The sequence below is a fragment of the Cardiocondyla obscurior genome, linkage group LG10 (genome assembly GCF_019399895.1).
Source record: "Cardiocondyla obscurior isolate alpha-2009 linkage group LG10, Cobs3.1, whole genome shotgun sequence".
NCBI classification, from domain to species: Eukaryota; Metazoa; Arthropoda; class Insecta; order Hymenoptera; family Formicidae; genus Cardiocondyla; species Cardiocondyla obscurior.
The window spans coordinates 2,838,406-2,860,546 of record NC_091873.1 but is presented as its reverse complement, the minus strand read 5'-3'; the positions used below and the strand labels follow the sequence as shown (position 1 = coordinate 2,860,546).

Below are 22,141 nucleotides of genomic sequence, written 5' to 3'. Positions count from 1 at the left end.
GACACGATTACTCGATTCAGTTTAAACGCGACCGGCAATTAATCAGCCGAAATAACTCGGAATTCAGACTGATAAGATTTTCATTTAGAAAATAACAGAAATCGGTTCTGAAAAGTAAAATCATATTTGCCGGATAATTTTCTTCACGAAACGAGGTCCTGCTGATAAAAATAAGTTGTCACCTTATGAAATAATATCTTCGCACACGAACGACCTCCTTAGAGTTTGCTTATTAATATCTCCTATCGAGGAACTAAATATATCCCGACGTGGGCGATCGATATATTTGAATTGATCAAGTTGAAAGAGAGACACTTGCATGCGAAGCTCTCATAAAATTGCTCTTTCCGCAAACGTGAACTGCTGGAGTAATAGTTTTAAAACGACTCGCGCGCGGCTAAATGTCTAATCCCGAAAATTAATTACGTCCAAAATTCCTGATACAATGACGCAACATTATGAATCGTCTAAATATTACTATTTAAATATTTAAACGTTCTATTAACAAACAACAATGACCTAATGCTCGTATTTTATTCGCATGACGCGCGCTCGTTAAAAGCTCCTCGCCGAATTTTTGGCCTCGCGCCCTTCCTTCGATACATAAATGACGCACGTGCCACCCCCGCGACTCGCCTTCCTCACCAGATAAAACAGCCCTCGTTCGACCGCTCGCGGAGAAACACACGCTTACCTCGTGCCGTCATCGCCGGCGCCGGCATTTCAGAATCGAACACAATGTCCGTGGTCTTTATCAAACTGCGTCTCGTTTCGAGACTCCCACGCCGCTCCACGTGTACGAATAACGCGCGAGGGCGTAAGGGACCAAAGAGCGAAATGTGCGCGGGGTAAACCGAGGTTGATGCGAAACCGATAATGTCGCCGATGTCGCATACGAGAAACGTGCTCGATCCGCGGCCACGCGAATTCCCTGGACCGCCCCGTTTACCGTCCTCCGGGGGCCGTCTTCCGGTTCGCGGTTTCCGACTCCGGGCGTCGCGCCGATCGCATCCGCTTTAACTGCGAACGAATACGCATTAAATTTTTATTCGTCCCGAGATATTGCAAATGGAAAACGCGACTACGACGCACATCTCTCGCGTACAGATTCTTTCTCTTTTTTCCTTTTTTTATTTTCTTATTTCTTTTTTTTTTTATACGGCACTTATGTTTGAGAGGATAGTGATAGGTAATATGCATACGAGATATGACAAGTTGTAATAACCAGTAAGCGGTAGTATAGAACACCCACGAGGTCCCATAAAATTTTGATGCGATTATGCGAAGAATAGAATGACTAGTGCGACGAATCGATATCCGAATCGCTTTATGCGTGAGATGACACGCGAAAAAGTCGGGATTTAATCGGAGTAACGTATATACTTGGGCAACGTTCAACAAGGACAAACGTTCTTGCATTGCTACATAAATTTTATCGCAAGAAATATTATCGTAATAATTACGTCTTTACGACGCTTCACTCGCGGTCACTTCTTAATAATTTAATAATAATCTATACTTGGAATTACTATTCGCGATGGCCTGCAGCGATTCGAAATTTATTTAAAAGCTCGTAAACGTCGGGTATACGCAAGACGGTCCCCGTGGCATTTTCCGCCGATCGTCCGTTTTCTCGAGTATTCTTTACGCGGTCTCTCGGACACACCGTAAACGGAAGAGAAACTCGCAGCCTCGGTCTTCGTTGCCCGTTTCGCTCACGATATATCGCAAAACCCATTGTACCGAGTGGTATGCGCGCCGCACTCTCGCGCTCACATTTCAACCTCCGCCGTTTTCTCGATCTTCCCGGTACACCTGAGGTATGCACTTTGCAAGAAACTGCTGCGCGGCCCACTTTAGCGAGGCGACATTTCCGCTACGGCCAACACGCCCGCCGTTTTCCTCTTCGCACGTTCTGAAAGTTATAAGGAACGCGGGAGGTAAATCGCGGTCCGCCGTAAGTGAGAAAAGCCGGGAAAAGAATCTCGGACGGATGCTCATCGTGAATGCATCTCGGGCGTTGTGCGTTCGTTCCTCGACCTGCGAGAGACATGGGCCTGCATGCACGCGGAGTGGCCGGACGTGAATGCAACGCCCATCGTCCGCGATGCATCGCGCCGACCCGCCCGATGCATGCATGCACCCGCGGTGTGTAACGCTCGTATTTTACCGCGTGAAGCATCGCGTCGGACGATTTACGAGGCCGGGGTGATTTAGAGGCGGGAGTGTACGCGAAAGGACCGGGAACGCGACGGAAAGCGGCATTCAAGATATTCAAGCGGAGGGCTCGAGCCGCGATTATTATCCGATAAGCGGGCGAAGGTACCCGCTGGAGCTTTTTGCTTCCCTCCCGTTATATTCGTGGTCTTTTAAATATAAAAGAACTAAGGTTTAACGCGCGGTTTCGATTCCGAGACGCGTCGATCGAAGTTGAAGAGAGAGAGAGAGAGAGAGAGAGAGAGAGAGAGAGAGAGAGAGAGAACGAGAATAAAAACTATACCGGATGAATCCCGCGTGATGGAAAAGCCAATATTATCGCGGGATACTTTTTAGAATAACTATGGCGAGGACTTCCTTTCGAGAGGGAAATCCCTCGGGTGCCCACACGGATGTCTGTTCCGCAAAGAAACCCGAGCCACGTTTGTAGCGCATGAAGAAATTTAGGTCGATCGTATTTTCTTGAATCAAGATCCTCCGGCGCAGTAAACCACGGAGGCGTCGATGCGGAAACTGCGGCTTCAAACTGTGCAGACGCAGATTGCACAATTTATAGCCCTTGTAAATGCAAATGTCTACCGCCGCGTACCGAGCTCGCGTAATTGATGGCGTTAAAATGATTTGAGTAAACGACGGGAGATCACTGTCTCCTTGCGCCCCGCGTTAAACAACTTCGTTTATCAATATGCAAAGTAACGAGACGCACTCTAAAATTTTGTACAACCTAAAAATGCCGTGCGCGAGCGCCAACCCCTGCCTTTATTACATCCGAAAATGAACGTCGGAAAGTCGCGCTCGAGAACTCCGTTAAAGTAACTTCGAGAGAACCCGGTGCTCTTAATAATTCAAATGGGTTTTAAGTAGACGCTGCTCTTCGCGATTCAAGATCTTCGATTATATAAAGTACAGTCTTCCGTTCCGATGCAAGTCGACGGAATTGCGATCTACGTGGCAACAGATTAAACGCGATACGTTTTAAGATATCGGACGCGGGAGGCGAGACGTAGAAGCCGTTGCGAAAAAACGTACGACGACATCTGAGGGGGATCGATTACCTTCAGGTCATCGCGTTCTCAAACAACACCTCGGCGACATATTAGCAGCGTCACTAAAGCGCAATATCGCCGTTGAAATAACATCACCGAGTTCGCGTACGACGCGCCGCAAAGTGCCGCGAATTCGGCCGTAACCCCGAGGGCGCATTCTAACGTCACATATTAAATTCTGCTTGTCTTGATAGGCGTAGTTGGCAAAGATGGTGCACGCCGCACATAGCGCGGGCTCATTACCGCCGTGCCACGCGTCGTGACTGAAAACCGCCGTTCCATTTCACCGTCGTCGCCGCCAGAATGACGATGTCACAACGGGGTAAACAGCAAGCACGGTTTTCCCCAACTTTCAGGTAATTAAGTGCGTCGAAACTTGATTAAGGCCCGTAATTGTGTTTTATAAAGTCCCAAGCCGCGGCTTTTTGAAGCAGCGCGCGCGACAAGAGCACGCCGAATACGTGACCGGATTGACAAGGGGTTAATTAATGTCAATGGAGATTCATATTCGAACTGCCGCTACGTTAGGCCGCCCAGTGACTTAAATTTGAATACTAAAGCGCTGTGATGAAGAGCGGAAAGTTGATAACACATTGACATTCGAGAGCTATTAACTATCACGAACATAAAAGTTTTAAACTGTATTCTTTTTTTTTAGCGATTATTTAAAGAGTGACAAAGTTGCGTCTCAAGGCGTATAATTTCCCTTTTTGTAAAGGAAAAAAAAAAAAATAAAGAAAAAAAGAAAATGAAAAAAAAAACGTACGCCCAGTCGAGACGCGTCGGATTTCCTTGCGCGCGAGAAAGCGTAAGCTTGTTAGCCGCCAGTTGCGAAATACTTAATCTTGTACAGTGTATTATCGCGTAACACGTATTCGCGCACATAACGGCGGGAACCTGGTCGGGCTGGATCATGTTATCACCGATGTGATAGATTCCGCGCCGTTCTATATTCGTTCTATTTTATTATCTTTCTCTTTTGTCCTCGTTACCATGACGATGCGACGTTCGGAAGAGATATTGAAGTCATTCCCCCGCGCAAATGACACCAGCTTGTCGATACGCTCTCGCCCGCTATCAATATCGATGTTGCCGATATAAAAATAATGGACGATAAAAATGAACAATGAAGAGAAAAAGGACACTGCCGCCGGGCCGCGCTCTCGCGATTGTGCCATATTTTCGCGATGACATCGTCGGGAGATCCGCTTAAGCGTAATTCGAATTCGCAGATAACGCCAATCACTCGACGGCCAGCAGCGCCGATGAGATCTCATCGGCGTCGATTTCCGGCCAATTCTCATCGAGGTATCGTCGAACGGTCGCTGCCGGGTTGATAAAGGGACGAACGAATTGGACAAATCGGCCTACTTCGACCTAGCTAATACACGAAATTGCTTTATTAACACTTTCATATACACGTGACGTCCTACAGGTGATTACTACATACGTACTTGCATCGATCGTCGCTGTTTTATTTTCCAGCCGTATTGAATAAAATTATTTTACATTATAGCTAGAGTGAATCCCGTTTTGTTTTTTTACCGGCAAAAAAAATGCGGGATTGATAACGTCTATATCAGGACTTGCAAATTTAAAGCAATCGACAACAAAGATGTAATAAATTTTTTATTTTGAATAAGTAGAACTGTATTTTAATAACTCTCTGTAACAGGGGTTCGATAAATTTTTACGCGAGGTCGTATTTTTCACTACAAACGAACGCAATCGATTCGAGGCTCGATGATGTACTGCCGGAAGTGACGAACAAATTGAGCAAATTGGCAACCAATATCGGCACAACAATTAGCTAATGCACTGAATAGCGCACCACCGCCATTGCAGCGCGATATAAGCGAGTTTTACGAGTCGACGGGAGCTTTCGGGCCGCGAGAAAATTCGCTTTCCCAGATGCCCTCGGCCCAACCCTGCCGATAATTGCAGACTATAAAGTGCGATCCAACATTCACCACCATCGTGGCCGACCTTCGCCTTTTCTACACCGAACTCGAAGGAAAGATCATCGTCTCTCTTTTCGTGCCATTCGTCTCTAACGTTTTTTTTTTTTTTTTTTCTATCCTTCCTCTCTCATACTTTTTTCCTCGGATATTCGCGGCGGAAGACCGACAATCGTCATTCCTAAAGAAAGGAGAGCGGTTACGAGGGTGAATCCCCACGTTTCCTCGGAGATTTTTAATGGTTATCGTTTTTTAATGGACCCGCCCCAGCACGTATGGCCGGTAGAAAAGATTACAGCGGAAGGGATGCATTGTTGCATTTAATGGTGAGAGATCGAGAATTATTTGGGCGGTCTCGAATCACGGCGGGATTTAACAAAGGAAGTACTCTGCACCGCGCGCTTCTTTCGATGAAATATTTCACGTAAAATTATATTGTTTCAAAGTAATAAATATCTATTAGAGATTCATGCGCCACGTATGCGTAATAAAATATCATTTCCGGTGGAAAACGCGGCGCTATCAAATTACCGTTCTATATTAATTTAGAAATTGCGGATTCGTGTAATTTACACGCATCGTTATTCCAGACACGCAATTACGCAACACGTGACCGTTCATGCCGGCGCGAATTATTATTTAGAGTACCATTGGGTGGCGTTACATTGTACATTCAATCACCGAGCCGATCTCTTTAAAATGACGCACGGGGCAATGCGGCGATATTTATTATCATTAACCGTGCAAGCAAGCACGCTTGTTTACGCGCCGATATACGTGTTCGCGGTGCGATGGAGTCCACACCGACGGTCGTAAAGCTTTAATCGATCAGAGACCGGATCGCGCACACCGAGCACACGCGACATTCTGCAAATCCCAATTCGCGATCTCGTCCTCTCCTCTCCCTTTTTATCATTTCAACGACGGAGTCTATGTCTCGTCACATCGCGGCATCGTCTCGATTCCATATAATCGAGACCGTAACGAAATGAAAAAAATACAGATTACACCGAGTCCGACCAGCCGACAGCAAAAAACAAGGCACGGAGAACACTTTTCCGCTCTGTTTGGGGCGATAAAACTTTTTATAGCGGCTTCGGCAAACGACTTCTTAACAAACGATCTTTATCATCGCCGAATCAAAAGGCGAGCGATTTTTATCGTCCCCCGAGATAGCCGAGATCCGATCTCGGAATTAGACACGACCGCGCGGGCTCGTCGAAACGCGATCGGTCCTGTCCCGCCTGGCCGTCGTAAATCTTTTATGAGCCTTCGATCGTGCCGTGTCCGCGATACTTATCGATCGCGGCCTGTGATTTCACCCCTCTCGTTATTCGCGCGGCGTACTTGACCCGTCGTTTCCGTCACGTCACGCTAATCGACCGCGCGCGGTTACGTAAAAAACTCCCTACGATTTTATACGTTTCCCCCTGGTACATTATTATCCGAAAATCAAATCGTGTACTTCCTGGCGGACACCCACGTTCCACGGCAACGCTAGCTTTCCATTTGCAATTAACCGGCAAGCAATTATGCCGACTTTCTCCGGCTCTTAGTCATCATCGATCGTGGTTTACTCATGCGATCTCGGGTAAGATAAAACGTTTTAAGCTCCCCAGATTTTTTTTTTTTTTTTTTTTTTACTTTACATTTAATTCAAACTTTAAAAATCTCAATAAATGATAATTGCAAAACGTGCCCGTCAAACATATGTTAAATATCGTAAGTGCGATCCGGAATTCGCGGCATTTAATTTAATTATTAACAGATTAAAATTTTGATCTCGTACGTCTTTCTTCTTTTAAAGGTGCGAGTATGCGCGAGATGGCCTCGTCTCACGAAATTGAAGTGTACGGAATGAAACTCGGAGTGCAATTGCACCTTTCTCGCCATTCGTCAGGCGTATCTGGTCCACCCGTCGGTTGTTCCCGTCACGTCGCTCTGATTTCGCGTGATCGAACGCGTGCAATGAGCCATGCTTTCGTCGGTCACGCGATAGCAAGTTTTTTTTTTTTTCTTTCTCTCTCTCTCGTGCGATTTCGCTCGTACACGTTCGTAATCGACACACCCGCCACATTGTGCGGCTCGCGAAGAATGGCACCGACACCGAGACCTTTCGCTATATGCGAAAGGTGGAAATGTACGACGACATGATTGACTGCCGCGCTGAGTATACGAGATAATTCATTATGAGTGGAAAAAGATGAAAGTGCTATTACGGCGGGCGTACAAATGGAGGGAAAAATGCGAAAGTAATTTTCATTATGACTATTGTTCGGCCATCTGTTGAGCTTGTTCGCCGAGAGACGTAATCTTGATAAACTGACTCCTTAATCTCGAGATCGGAACGTATAATAAATATAGGTGCGACTAATTTCGCGAAGGGACTACTGTCTGCTACTCTAAATATGTCGGAGAATAAGGGAGAGATTTAAAGCACGTTTCATTTATGGTTAGCAAGATACGTGTATTTAATGAGAAACGCCGCGTTAATCAAGACGAGTCGATCGACTTTTGATATTTTTCTTGAAAATTATTCCTGTAAAAGTAAAGGGCATTCGCGATACGCGTTCTTCAAAATCGATTTTGTCGCAGTGCCGGGGCTTCAAATATTAAACCGTATAAATACATATATATTTAATACAGATGACACGTATCGGACGTCCCATAAAGTTGTGAAACGTGCTCAGCAAGGGTGGCGACGACGGGGGACATATAACTTACGATTCGCTCCGTGGAGGACCATCGTGGCCGCGTTTTACACAACTATAAGTGTCCTCGATGGCACCCACCGGCTATGTACTTTTACAGTCACCCGGAAACGACGCGCAAAAAATGCCTCGCACCTTGAGCCACCCCCCGTGCGCGCGCGCGCGATTAGCTCATCCTTTCGCTGGAGAATTGAGCGCGATTCCGATGACGGGGGGAGTTTTCGTGACGGCACGGGGTTCTGAGTTCAGCACGAGTGACGCATCACCATATGACACGAGAAGCGCGATATAATCGCCGATATAACTCCTTCAACAGCCGATACTCTATTTTCTTTCCCGACAAACGCGCGGAAACGCTTTTTCGTCGATGCTGCAATTCGATCCTCTATCTCTCTAACTCATCTTATCGGAGGTAACTATTCGAAGCCCGAGCGCGTTCGCCGGAAATGATTACAACGAGGTTTTTCGAGGTCACGAACGGACAAATGGCACCCCGAGACGTTGGGGCGTCGCGGTCGTCGCAGTGTGACTGGCGAGACTCGCAACCACCCCCTTCACCGTTTGCGCGCATCGCGGATCCCCTCTACTCTCTCTCTTTCACCCCCCGGCACCCTCTCTTTCACGTCACTCGACTACACCACTCCTCGTCCCTCTGCACGTGTGCTCCATCCCTCTCTTTCCTACGCTCCACCGGTGACTCTCCGCCAGCAGCATCCATATCTCGTCTTTTCTTTCCCGCCGTAGTTTTTGTCTCTATCTATCACATATCCCTTGCGTCATGCAGCCCCGCGCCTCCTTCATCCCTCGAAATACCGCCGTCCCTCTCATCCTCTTTTCTCTTTCTTTCTCGCCCTTCCTTCGTACTCGGCCTTCTAGCTACCCTCGTTTCTTTCTCTCCGTTGCACCCTCGGTTCTCCCTACTCGCCTTGTCGCGCGCGTCTCCTTCTGTCCCTCAGCAACCCTCCAGACACTGGCCAAGCTGGTCACGTGAACGCTGGCTCGGCCAATCGTGCGCCGGGTGACGTCATCCGCGTGGGTTCCCTCGCTCAGTTCGGGAAAGAAGTCGCGGACGTAAGGGTGCATTTGCGGATCGGGGGGAGACGTGTTCCACACTGGGTAGGGATGGATGGTCGGTCGGTTCGATCTACGGCCGACGTGTGATGCAACGGCGGGACCAACGATCCTCGAGATCTCACGAAAAGGATTAAGACGCTGTCGCGCCGGTTTTTTAGTAGCTACTTTACCCCGTCGTTCTCTTTGGAAAACGTCATAAAGTATACACGGCGAAAGTCTTAAAATTATAACGTATCAGAACTCTTTCACGCAAAAGTGTATCGATTTAATTTATCATTTTCATATCCGTAGATCGATTTTTGTGCGTGTACATTGATTTTTAACGCACACGCGTAAATAATTTTGCGAAAGTTTACAGCGAAAAAAATTAAAATACGCGCAAGCGAAGTTGGTGGCTGAGTTTTTAATTTAAAACCCGTTTTGCCCTTTCATATCCTGCTCATTTTCCCTTTTATTTTACACACAGTCCGCGTTCAATTCCCGCAGCGCTTTATTTTAGTATTTGTTCGGTTATTTACACGTCGTTATGTAAATCCATGGGAGTTATTCTTTTTGCCCTCTAATATTCATTGTTTTTAATTAACTGCACCTAGTTATACGTCAATTAATTAATCCATTGATTCCGCGATGACAGACGGTTTCCGAATGTAAATAAAAATAACCGTTACTATATCGAGAGATAAAAAAAAAAGAAAAAAAAAGAAAAATTAAATGTTTCCTTCTCTCTTGCTCAATGTCGCGGATTTTTTCCTCCGTTCAGGACACTTCGTGGCGCATCTGTACTATGAAACTGGAGGCAACGTATGACCATAAATTGCGTCACACCGAGAACGGCTCATACCGAGGCCCATTTTTCTCCCGGCCGGAAAATAGGTTAGTGCCGAAAACCTTCCTGTTTGTATTCCGCGCCCGAGTTGGGCCTTTTTTTTTCTCTCTTTCTCTCCTCGCAGACATTACGAGGTCGTCGTCACCGAAATGAAATTCCGCGCCGCATAGCCGGATGATGAGCGCGCCGGGAAAGTGGAGGCTGCAAACGCGCTAAATCAACGTTACGTATGGCTCTCATAAAAGCACGATTCGCCTATAAAATCTCATCAAAAGCGATTAATCGATTAAAAGCTCGTCGTTATCATTTCATTAATGCTAAGCCGATAACGCATTCGTCATAACGAGGTCGACTCGCGAATGCGGTCACGCATGACGATCCTCGTTACGTCAGGACGCTCGTAAATGCCAAAATAATTACGTACGCGTTTTTTGTTTTTTTTTTTTGCGCGAAAAATATACTGACACTAAAAGGAAAGACGGAAGAAAGAAGGTAAAAGAAAAAGAGGAAAGTATAAGGCGTTTAACATTACTGAACATTCATTTTAAGAACAAAAAAAGATTCTCTTTCGGCGGCGGAAATACTCCCGCACGACTTCGCCGTTACTGCGATCGGACGCTGCCAGATGTGGATTTACTAGGAAAGTTTTATGCACCGGCAGAAGAAGAAAAAAATAAGGAAAATGGAGAAGTCAGTCGTAAATCTTGTGCCTCGTAAAATTTTCTATTCGTCTTTTATTTGCATTTTGCCGCAACTTTAGCACGACAGAGACCGTCGTAATTCATCTTTACGCGTGTGCAAGGAATAATGCGGGTTAATTCGGGTACACGTTACCGATTTGCTCCCGTTATCGTGCGATTCGAGTGCTCCGAAAACACTTGAAAATTCGATAAATGATGAAGAGTATTTAGCGCACGCATCTTGATTCGAAAACGTGTAAATAAAACGCTCGGTAAGCTGAAATTCACTCACTCCGTTTGCCACGACCGCGCGTGACGCAATGAAATGTGGCGGCAAATCTCGTCCCCGTTATGGTGGATTAAATCCGGCGCACCCCAAATTTGCAAATAATTAACCGGTATTTGCAGTCACCGATGAATTGCGCTTACAATCAGAAAGCAATTATCGCGGCGAATATGAACTGCGTCCGGAGACCGCGTATTTCAAGTACTTTATATAATTGAGAGTAATTATTTTAATAATTTGCGTCATATGAGGAATAAAAAAACCCTTCGCAATTGGTGTACGACGTCAATAATATAATATTAAATGACAAACATTTTTATTTTAATTACATGAACAGCTCAGAGCAAAGTCTTCAATCTAAACGGTCCTATACGTTTATTGCTGTGGTAATTTAAGAGAAACTCTCTCGTCGAGTTATTTTTAAAAATTTTGGTCCAAAGGAGCATAGCTGTCTTATTATTGAGTTAATCAGCCGTCAGCAAATTTGTTTTTAAACGGGCGTTCTTAGTCACGTCGATTTAATCAGAAATGTTTGCGTCATCGGAGCTCTCGTTGTCCGGAAAAAATATAATCCTTTTCAAACGCAACACACGCGCGAGCGAAGCCGTAAATCAAGTCGGGCGCAATAATTGAAACGTAGGCGTGAGCAATCAAAAAGCAGTGGCTCGATTCTCTTTCACGGAGTATTCTTGTTTTTTTCGTCCGTTTCAGTTAGTTTCTTTTTTTTTTTTTTAACATCGACGTGATCGCGCGACTGTCAGGTGATTTGAATCACGCGAACATCCGCGATTTTCCGGGAAGCATCTAGCAGCCTCGCGGGCGCCGGGGATGGAATAAAAATTTATGACAAGCGGGGAAACGGCGTCCGGAAATATGGTTAGTGGCGTAGCAAAAATTGAAATTACATTTCATTAAGCAATAAACTCTGCGTTTGATAACTTGCACCGTTGTCGAAAATCGAGCACGTCCATTAGCGTAATCAGAGACATCGAGAACTTTATTGAAAGCTATCGCCGTTTGTTTAATTCCTATCACGTTGAATGCCATATTCTTTCATTACGTCACTTCACCGTACGTAATAACGTCGCGATACCAAAGCAAAAGTATTATTTCAAATTTTATCTTAAATATCGGATATTAGAGATTCTTGCGCTAGGCGCAAAATCAGAATAGCTAGATATATTTCCTCTCGGGTAATGTACCGCACGACTAAACTCTAAATACAAACGCTAAATATACAAAATCTGAATATAAAAATAAACACAAAACCGAACACAAAATGAGTATTACAGAAGGATATTTAATGCAAACTACTAAAATGTTCGTTTTAAATAAATGATGAAATATCGATTAAAAAAAATATTTTAATAATATAAAAGGTGACAATTTCGCAAAAATGTTAAACCACGCGATAAAACAACCGACGCGCTCACGTCGGTGATGCGTGACGAATTTAAAGATGAATTACGCGAGCATAATGTGCCGATAAAATTTTTACGATTGCCTACACTTGCCGCAAATGAGATAAGCGCATTAAACGCCGTGCAGGAGTCGCAATGGATGGCTTCGTAATGCAGGACGAGCATTACATCGTGCATTACGCCACGTATTATTGTCCGTGCTGTGCCGGTGAAAACCGGTACCTAATGACCCGCACAAATCATTGGCCGAGCATTGTCGCGAGACTGCAAGCTACACGCGTGCGAGTGACAGCACAGCGAAAAAGCCCTCCGATTGTTCGTGAACTTGTCAGCGGGCCGATTGTTAAGTCAACTGCATGTGACGCAATTAATAATTGTAGTAACACAGTTTGCTCGTGCGCTCTCGGGCTCGCGTTCTCTATTTCGCCGGCGTAATATCTTGTATTTTCGCAATTAAAGAAACACGAAAAGCAGACGTGGAAAGGTACAACGCTCAAAAGAATGGTTCGCTAACGTAAACACAATAATGAGACTGTATATTCCTCTTTAATTTCACGAGGAACAAAAGAATTCGTAATTATATATCTGCTGAATTTGAATGCGCGGGCGGGTGAAACGCGATATCGCGAGAATCACAATTCTTCTTGTCCCACGTGGTGGAATTTAAAAACGCGAAATAACGCAAATGCGGCGCGATAAAAATGCATACGACGGAAAAATAAATCTCACGTGTTTCTTATGTGAATGACTCCCTGTCCGAGTTGCCCGAAAGGAAATAAAACGTGAGTGGTGTGTGAATGGGGGCCAGGGTCTTAACAGAGCAAACGAGAACGGCTCGTTTCACGGTATTTTTCCTCTTTTCACACGTAGTTTATATATTTGGGGAGAAAAATCGCGGACGTACTTTTTTCACCATTTCCGCGGAAAAAGAAATGGAAAATGATTGCGGCGAAGCAGTTATATTTTCATGCCAACGATACGCAGCCATGAATATTTCTGTCATTTGCCACTTTTCGAATATTCATATTTACGCTATCGGGACGCGGCACAAAACGCTGTAAAATAATAACGCGTATTTACCCCGAGAGAATCATATAATTATCGCACAATAACATTAACATTACAACACCAATAAAATTTTTAGTTTCGCCGTAAAAGAATATTCGTTTGCGGAAACTACGAATGTAATAAATTAATTTAATATTGCGAAAAAGCCGTCGCCACGGGGCACTTAATATTTTAATCGAGTGCGTAACAACGTGCGTATGTATTTCAGGAAAATTATGCGTGGGTTACATTTAAAATGGCTCAATATGCCGGTCCCTCGACGACTCAATTTCATTAAAATTTCGACGTCATCCGCCCCGAGTAATTACTGAGAAGTCATTCTTTACGGTGCAACGTCGCGTCGTCGAAATGAAAAGAAAAAACCGAATACAGAATTTAAAAAAAAATTAATAAAAATAAAAATAAGTCGCTGCACGAAGCGGACAACAGGAGGATCCGCGGTATAAATCGACCTGCAGCGCATCGCGCTCGTAATTGCGTTCGACGACGACGACAGCGTCGTTTTTAATTAATGCGACACATTTTTTTCCCCATCGCTGAAAAGTGCCACATCCTCGTAATCCACACCGCGAGCCCGTCCCGTTGAGCCCGTGCGAGAGCGTGCGATGGGGGGTTCGTTAAATAAATGAAAAAAAAAAAGAAAAAAAAAAATCCTCAAATGCACTCCCGCTTGGTCTCGACGCCCCTCTTCATCCATGTCGTGAACCGCGCGCATTTTCCGTTTATTCTGGTTTCGTGCGACATGGATTAACGGGGTAAATGCGATCGTAAAGCGCAACGAGCACGTTTCGGAGTAGGGTAGTGCGTGATTTCGGACCCGCGTATGATTAGACCGCGCCGGAATAAACGTTGAAATTAATTTCTATAAAAATATCACCGTAAAATCTAACGCACGCTCCGTAGTGTTACATGTAATTGAAAAAAAAAAAGCGGAGGTGACTCCTGAAGATATTTCCGTCGGCGTAAATTTATTTTATAGAAATATTGATAACACGTTACCTATATATAAAGAGAGTAAGTTCGAACACTAAGGGCAGATATGCGAGGAGGGGTGGTCAGCTTACTGAATATAGGGGACGGTCTATCGTGCCCTGCGGTAATTTCCGTCCTCGAATTGAAATGTTATTACGTTAGCGACACGTTCCGGTATTCCCCTCGTCCTCCTTCATCGCTTTTATTTTCTGCCTACTGGCTTTTCCTTGCAAATGTGATTTGAGACGAACGAGCACATAGGAGAAATAAAAGAGCGGAGTTAAAAAAAAAAAAGAGAGTGAAAAAGGAAAAGAGAGATCAGGGACGTAATAAAATTCAACTATTTCCTTTCTTCTTTTTTTTTTTTGTAAAAGAGAGAGATTATAAAATTGCAAGTCACAAATAACAAAGATATATTGAACGACTTGTTCCCCCGACATCCTAAAATATCCGATGGGCGAAGTGATCTAATAGTACAGGAATTTCAATCAACAAAGAAATAAAGCGAAGAAGAGAACAGGTGCAAAAGGAGCTCGACACGATCCGCAATCTAATTCGTCTCCGAGGGGGAAGAAAATAGGGAAAACGGAGCAAAACGCCGAGTCGTTAATCCCGACATGCAGTTTCTGCAAAGCGAGTTTCGCGCGGGGGAACGACAGTCCCGCAGAATCGAATTAAATCCTGGGATATACGATTTCCAGCGAACATATCTCCGGTTCGCAAATCGGCCTAGAGATTCGCTCGAGATTTCCCGGCGTGAGTTGCGTGCGGCAATTGAGGAAAAAAAGTGCCCGACGTGTCCTCCGATATAATTTATGCGCGCATCCTTAATTCGCACTTTTCTGGTCCCGCAGGATGCATGATAAATTTTCACGAATTATACGTGAAACGATTTAATTCCCGACTTAATGAACAATCGTATCGAACTCGCCTTAATTATCGCGTACGTTAACGTTCCGAAAATAATTGAAAATTGGAAATTATAGAACGGAAACGTGATTACAATATGATGTCTCGCGTATCTCTGACAAAAAGTTTCGTCAAAAAATCTCCGAAGTTTAAGTTCTATAATCGCAGCTCAATATAATTGTTCTCAACAATCTACAGTACATTCAAAGTGGATATTCTCTTGATTAGTATTGTATCTTCTTTTACTCTATTTTTTTTTACTGCTGAACAAGACTATTTCGTGCAACGCCTCGAGATCGATAGAATCGGAAGAAAAAAGAAAAAAAAAAATGGAAGAGAGCTCGAGTCCTTCGTGTGGTATTCTGGTGTCCTGAAAACAGGGACATTCCGGTGGTTTAATGCCGACTGTGTCGTCCATCCCCGTGCGAAGGGGGATGGGCCGACGTTTGCCGTTTTCCTGTTCTATTTTCTTTTCCCGCGAGCGAGAACGAAGGGATCCAAAGAAAATGAAAGCGAAAAGAGAGAAGAAATTGAGGCGCAGAGGTAACCATTTCGTATAGCGACGTTTCTCGCTATAAGAGCAAAGAGCAGCAGTGAAAGACAACGCTACAGGTACGAGGGGGAGGGATGCGCGATCTACTGACTTTTATTGCAACCGACCGTGTTAATCCCGAGCACCCATAAATTCATCCAACGGGAATTGCTTCTTAACCTCGTCGGTATCGCACTAAGTTCCTCCTGTCGAAGTCTTAACTAACATACGTGATCTTTCTTCATTCCCGGAGTAAATGTCTGCATTTAAATCTAAGTACAATAATTAAATCAAATCGAAAAGCCGCAGATTTATGCGCAACAAAATTAACCAGTTATATTTATGTTGAACAAGAATACTTAAAAAAAAAAAAAAAAAAAGAAAAAAGAAATTAAAGCTGTCCAAAGACGATTAAATGCATTTTGCGCTGTGCGGCTAACTAGCTCGTAAAATCATTCCGCATTTCGGGACGAACACAGGAAAGAAAATAATTCGCCGCGACAATTCGTGGGACGAAAAGGAAAGGTCGGCGGCGAACCGAAGGGAAAAAGTAAACTTTTAATCAGTCGGTCTCCTCATTATCTCGGCAACCATTCCGATTCTTCGAGGTCTCAGGCCACCCACCGTCTCGCTGCCAGCGATGGTATACCCGCCAAATTACATCGTCGCTAATCCCCTTCCAGTGGCATTAATTAGCTCTCGATTCCTACCGCCATCGATCTCACGACAACTCGGTAATTTGATTCTCGCTCGCGACGCGGTTTGAAACTTGCAAGCCGCGTTAATATGCGACAACGGGAGGCCCCCCTCGCCCTTGGGTCAAAGAACGGATTAATACAAATGCGTTTGGATTCGCGCAACGTATTTGTGTGCATTACCCGTATACAACGGAATAAATTACGTCGAGGAAACCCGACGTTCGTTCAAATAATCGATTCCCGTCGCGAAACACCGCGTCCCGTCGCCATGCAGCATGTATTATGCGAGATTACTACTCGTTCGAAATCTAATAACAGTTCATCGAATTCTGAAGGTATCAGAGCATATTCCGATATTAATTAAAAACTTTGGTAATCAATTTCGGCGAAGTACTCGTAAAATAAAAAAGGTGTATTAGTAATTATTCGGAACGATTTTTGTGACTCTTGGTTGTATTATTTGGCAAAATACTCGGCGAGATATTGTCTCTTAAGCAGCGTGACTACCAGACATACGAAGTTCAAACGAAACATTTTCACCGAGGTTATTGTCGCCCGCGCGACAACGAGAAAGAAGTTCGGTTTAATCTGGGTTCGAGGAAGGCTTTATTCTCGCTCCTCCCGGCGGCCTCGTCGGATTTGAAATTCACGTGTCACGAATTTTCGAGAGAGACCCCTTCCTTCTCCTCGGCACAACGGGCGCGTCTCTTCGATTCCACGGCGAAATTTTTTCCCGCCTGAATAGTGCCCCAAGGGCAAAATCGTCGCGCGGAAAGCGTCTTTTCGTACGCGGGCGCCGCGTACCAACTCGAATGCATTTCCGCGGTGTAATTTGCACGGCCGTGTCTGTTTGAAGCCCGCTAGTGGTTCTCGCTTCTTACAACTTTCTCAAACAGCTGCGAAAACTCGATCCGCACCTCGCGCTGTACCATCGCGCACCGAGAGGAAGAAAAGTTAGTCTTCGCCAAGTAAGGACTGACCCAATTAAAGGCTCCGCTTTAAATTACCAAACTTCCGTCAATTAATCGTAATATTTAATATTTAACGTCGGGCGCGTGGCGAATTTTAATCGCTCGTGATTTTCGCGAACAGAAAGTTGATTTTGATATCGTACGCGAAAGGGCCCCGCTATTAAATCATACTCCATTAATTAACGGTTGCGTAGAGATGGAACGAGACATGGCGAACAAAGCTACTAAAGTGCGGCAAGAACGTGAACCGACGAGAGAACTCGGGCGAACAAAATTTCTTGTTTCGAGCGCTTGACGAACGGCGGTAGAAATGGCAAAGAATTAGCTGCAAATCGAAACAGCGCGCAGCAGGAAACACGTGTCTCAGAGCGGCTGCGAGCAGGAACCGGGGTCTTTCCTTTGAATGCGCTTAATTGCAAGAACAGTTTCGTTTCCAGATCGCGGGTCAGGGGCGGGCTGACGAGAAGCACGGAAATGATTAACGACAAAAGCCGGAGACCCTCTGTTGAATCCCCGGAAACGGACCTGGAGGGCGCACGAGAAAAAGGAGCTGATTCTCGAATCCGAAGAAACGGCCAGAAGCCGGTAATTACCCGATAAAATTCTTCCGCGCGACTAAGAAAGGAAGATTCACCCTCGTTATACTCGTTATCGTTAAACGACCCGTTTGTTCTTACAGCGTTCATAAATCAAATCTTCATAATCCTTTCGACTTTATTTTTAGCCGCGAGACCCGCCGGTTTGTTAAAGAGTTGTTGTGCACGCGCGATTTATCTCGATTCCCACGTCTCGGGGAAATCAATCAAGCGCGGACTATTAGTCGAATTCATTCCCAGCGTGTCTGGCACTTCGCGTTCTAATTTATCGCGGGGTGCGACTGAAAATCTGAAATTGACGCGAAGCGAGAAGTGTTCGCGGTTCGCCCGCGTAGAACAAAGCGGCGTTCGGCGGCGCGCGTTTAATCGCGCTGCGCTCTTCATTAGTCATGATTAACGCGAAATAATAGCATCAACGTCGGCAAAGAGCGGCGATCGATAGCGGAAAAATAATTTAACGCGCCGGGGCGAACTGGGTCATTGATTCGCTTTGCGTTAGTTGCCGGGTAAGTACCCGATAACCAAATTTAACTCCGACTAGCTCTGTAATAAACGGATAAGTAAATCCATTAGCCGGGCGCTGCCATAGTAACGCATAAATTCGTGATCCCCTCGAATGCACCGATAGCGATTCTTCGTGTAATCGATTATCCCCCAGTTGCCGTTAACGTCGCGTGACTGCATCGGCGGCATAACTTTCTGATACGCCCGGAATATCTCAGAGAGAATCGCAAAAGTAAATTATTTGTCACGGGGGAAGGGAAAGAGAGAGGAAGAATGGCTCTCGCGTAAAACAGCGAAACGTCCGTAAACGGCGGAGATCGCGCGGAAGGTAATCGTAGCACAAAGATAGAGAGCTGTCACCGTCAGCAAGCCTCACATAAGGACGCGGAAGTTATGGCCACGCCATTGCAAAGCACCGGGATAGATCAGGGGTAGATGAAAACTGTGGTTCCGAGTGGGTGGTCGGCCTGACGCAGCAAACAGAAAATAATACCGGACGGCATTGTTCCCGTTTTGCTCCCTTCTGTCCCGCTTTATCCACTCGCAATTCGCGTTCCGCCACTGTAGGATCATCCGCTCTATTGTCGAGTTTTACCAGGGATCCTCTTCCCGCTCTTCATTTCCCGCCACCCCGCTTTCGTTGCAGCACTCTATCCGACCCACCTGTTTTTTACCGCCCCCGCCTCGAACGGCATACGTATTCTCATTTTTTTTTAGCCGAGGTTTAAAGGGAAAGATTCGTGACAGATTACACCGTTTTATTTCGAAAGAAAAGCCAAAGGCTGGCCACGTTATTAAGCGCGTTTGTCATTTATTAAAACTATTTCGTCGACAGCCGATTGCGCGACAGAAGGGAAAAAGACGCAGCATCATCTCGAGCACGATTTGGTTGGTATACGAGAAAAAGTAGCGGGTATATAAAAAAAAATATGTATACAAATATATATATACATATATATATATAGACGGAAAACGTATCGATCGAAGAAGATAATGCACGGCAAAAATGTAACAGTTCGACGCCCTTTGTCCCAATTTCCAAAAAAATTCTACGTAACGTACGAGAATATTTTATTCCTACTCGTGCTCGTCATTTTTTATTCATAACGCTTCGTTTATCGGTAGTCGAGGGAAAAAAAAAATTTTTTTACTAGTTGTGCATGCGAATCTCGTTCTTTTTTACGTCGCTCGTGTTTTATTATCTCTTGTACGGGAACGACGGGAGCCGATCCGCGACAGATTGAAACGTTTATTCGAAAGGGTGGCTGCACATGCGCGTGCCAGTTACGATTCATCACGCGTGCCGATGAAATATACTTTCTCGGCAAAGCAAATGAATATAAAAACTAATTTTCGGTGGCCATCCGGTGTGCTGATTCGACCTCGTTTTTCAATTTTCCCCGTGCCGCCGTCGTCGCCGCGACGTGATCGTGAAATATGATTATTCCGACTCGCGTAGATTATTTTTAACACCCCGGCTCCCTCTCCTGCGTTTTCTCGCTTGTACTCGCAAACTGTCCGGTGATCGACGAACGATCGATCGGCATCGAGGCGATCCAATCACGCCGACTTTAGAGCGGCGATATCGATATCGCCCAATCCGGCGAGTTGATTGAAATATCCGGCGTACGCAGTTTTTCCACGACGAGAATTTTCGCCGGCCGCGGATTGTTTCTGCAATTTTCCGCGTGTTTCCCGGACGCTCGTGAATATCCCGTTTTTATGATCAACAGCAAACATAACTTTTCGCACGCAGCGCGAGTTGTAGCTAATCCGATCGAGCTCAAGCGTAATCTATTTTTGACGACCTGTCTCGCCTTTACTACATTTATTTATTTATTTTTTTTCTAACTAATGGTACTGCTTTTACATATTGAAATAAATTAAATTAGCAATCTGAAGATTAATTCGGTACACAAAAGAACAATTAATATATTGCTAACGCAATGTACGTAGGTAATCCAAAGGGACGGAAGGAAATATTTATTTCCGAATCATTTATCGAACTCAAAAAAAGAATTCGGCATTTCAATATTGCACGCAACGAAGTTTACAGCTGCAACCGAGAACGGTGATCGACATGGGTGGCTCGTGAATCCGTAAATTCAATAGAATTCCACCAAAACTCTCAGCCAAGTCTAGCAGTTCTCTGGAAGCGCTGTCGACGAAGTTCAACCACTTTGCAACCAGACGACAAGCGATTGCACCAATTTGGCTCACTGAAATTGACCTGCCCGATATGCCGCCTGATATACGCCGGCAATAATATTTTAAGTCCAAGTATCAAACTAAAATATTCAGTTATATATGTATAGTATATTGTACCTATATCGTTGCTAAATAAAACTAGCTCGCAAAATAATCCGCAGCGTCATTTATACGATTTAAAATCTCCTAAATTTTCTACAGACACCTACAAACTAACGCAATTAATTTTCTAATTTATAATAATTAATATATTAATGTGTATATCGCGATATCGGCACTAAACCAAATTACGGGTATAAAAACGCCGCTTCTCGATCTCATACTTTTCTCTTCGAGGGGGGAAAAAAAAATCCGTTAGACCGACGATGTGATAGAAGTAAATTATCCGTGGATTAAAAGCGTCCTCCACGCGGAAAAGAGAACCGCCAATTTCTAAGGGATCTCCCGAGTATGTGGAACGATACTCCATTTTTCCGGGCGACCGTTACGAAGAAACGGGATCGAGCCGTAGAGCGATTTATTAAGATCCTCGACGGTCTCCCGGGCGGAAAGTAAACCGTAGCTGGAAGATGGAACGAGGAGAACTGACCGGAAGAGTAGCCAAGAAGGATGACCATAAGGCGCGGCTCGTCTTGGAAAATCTTAACGCTTCGCGGGACCAAGGTTTCCTTTTTCTTTCTTTCGCAAAAAAAAAAAAAGAAAAAAAAACAACAAAATACCAAGCGCGGAATCTCTCTCGAGAGCGATGGAAATAAATCTCGCGACGTCATATCCGTAAACATGCTCTTAGCGGAATTTTTACCGGGAGCAAAAGTAGAGAGGATCTTGTAAGGATCGCGGCGCTTTGCGCGAGCCAAACGTATTTTCGAGATGTGAGGAGTACCACGGTAATAATTTCTTATTTACTCTTAGACCCTTCACGTTAAGCCCTTCTTCGCGACATATCATTATTATTCGCAGCCGTTGTACTCTCTCCGATATTTGGCTCTCGCCGTTTTACAACAATCGTAGCGCTATAAATGATTTTATGACTTAGGCGGGGTCGTCAGTCGCAAGTCGCTCATACCAAAGAGAATCGTTTATCAAACGTTAATTTACAAGCCGAGTTAAACTCAGCTGCAGTTGATTGTGCAATTTCGCAATTCGAATTATTCATTGTCACGGAATTCCCTGGAAAATCTCATTTTAATATAAATTTAACGCCGCGCTTTATATGAAACGCTTCGGGAATAATATGTGGGTATTCTTAAAATAAGGGCCTGATAAAAATAAAATGTAATAAAACGTCGGGCTGATCTAAAAAAGTTTTGCAATTAAATGCATTTTAGTGTGACGTCTCTCGAAATTTCTTTCGAAGTCCACCGCAGGGAAAACATTCATTTTTCTTCCCGAGACACTTCAGTGAAGCGGTACTATGTACTTCGTACATAGACCGACAAATCACTCGTCGTGAAAAACGGAGAA

General features: G+C 44.7%; 1 protein-coding gene across 1 annotated transcript in view; it reads right to left on the bottom strand.

The window, feature by feature from the left end:
- Nucleotides 1–22,141, bottom strand: part of LOC139106141 (protein Fe65 homolog) — a 138,287-nt gene that overhangs the window by 76,368 nt on the left and 39,778 nt on the right. The window lies entirely within an intron of this gene.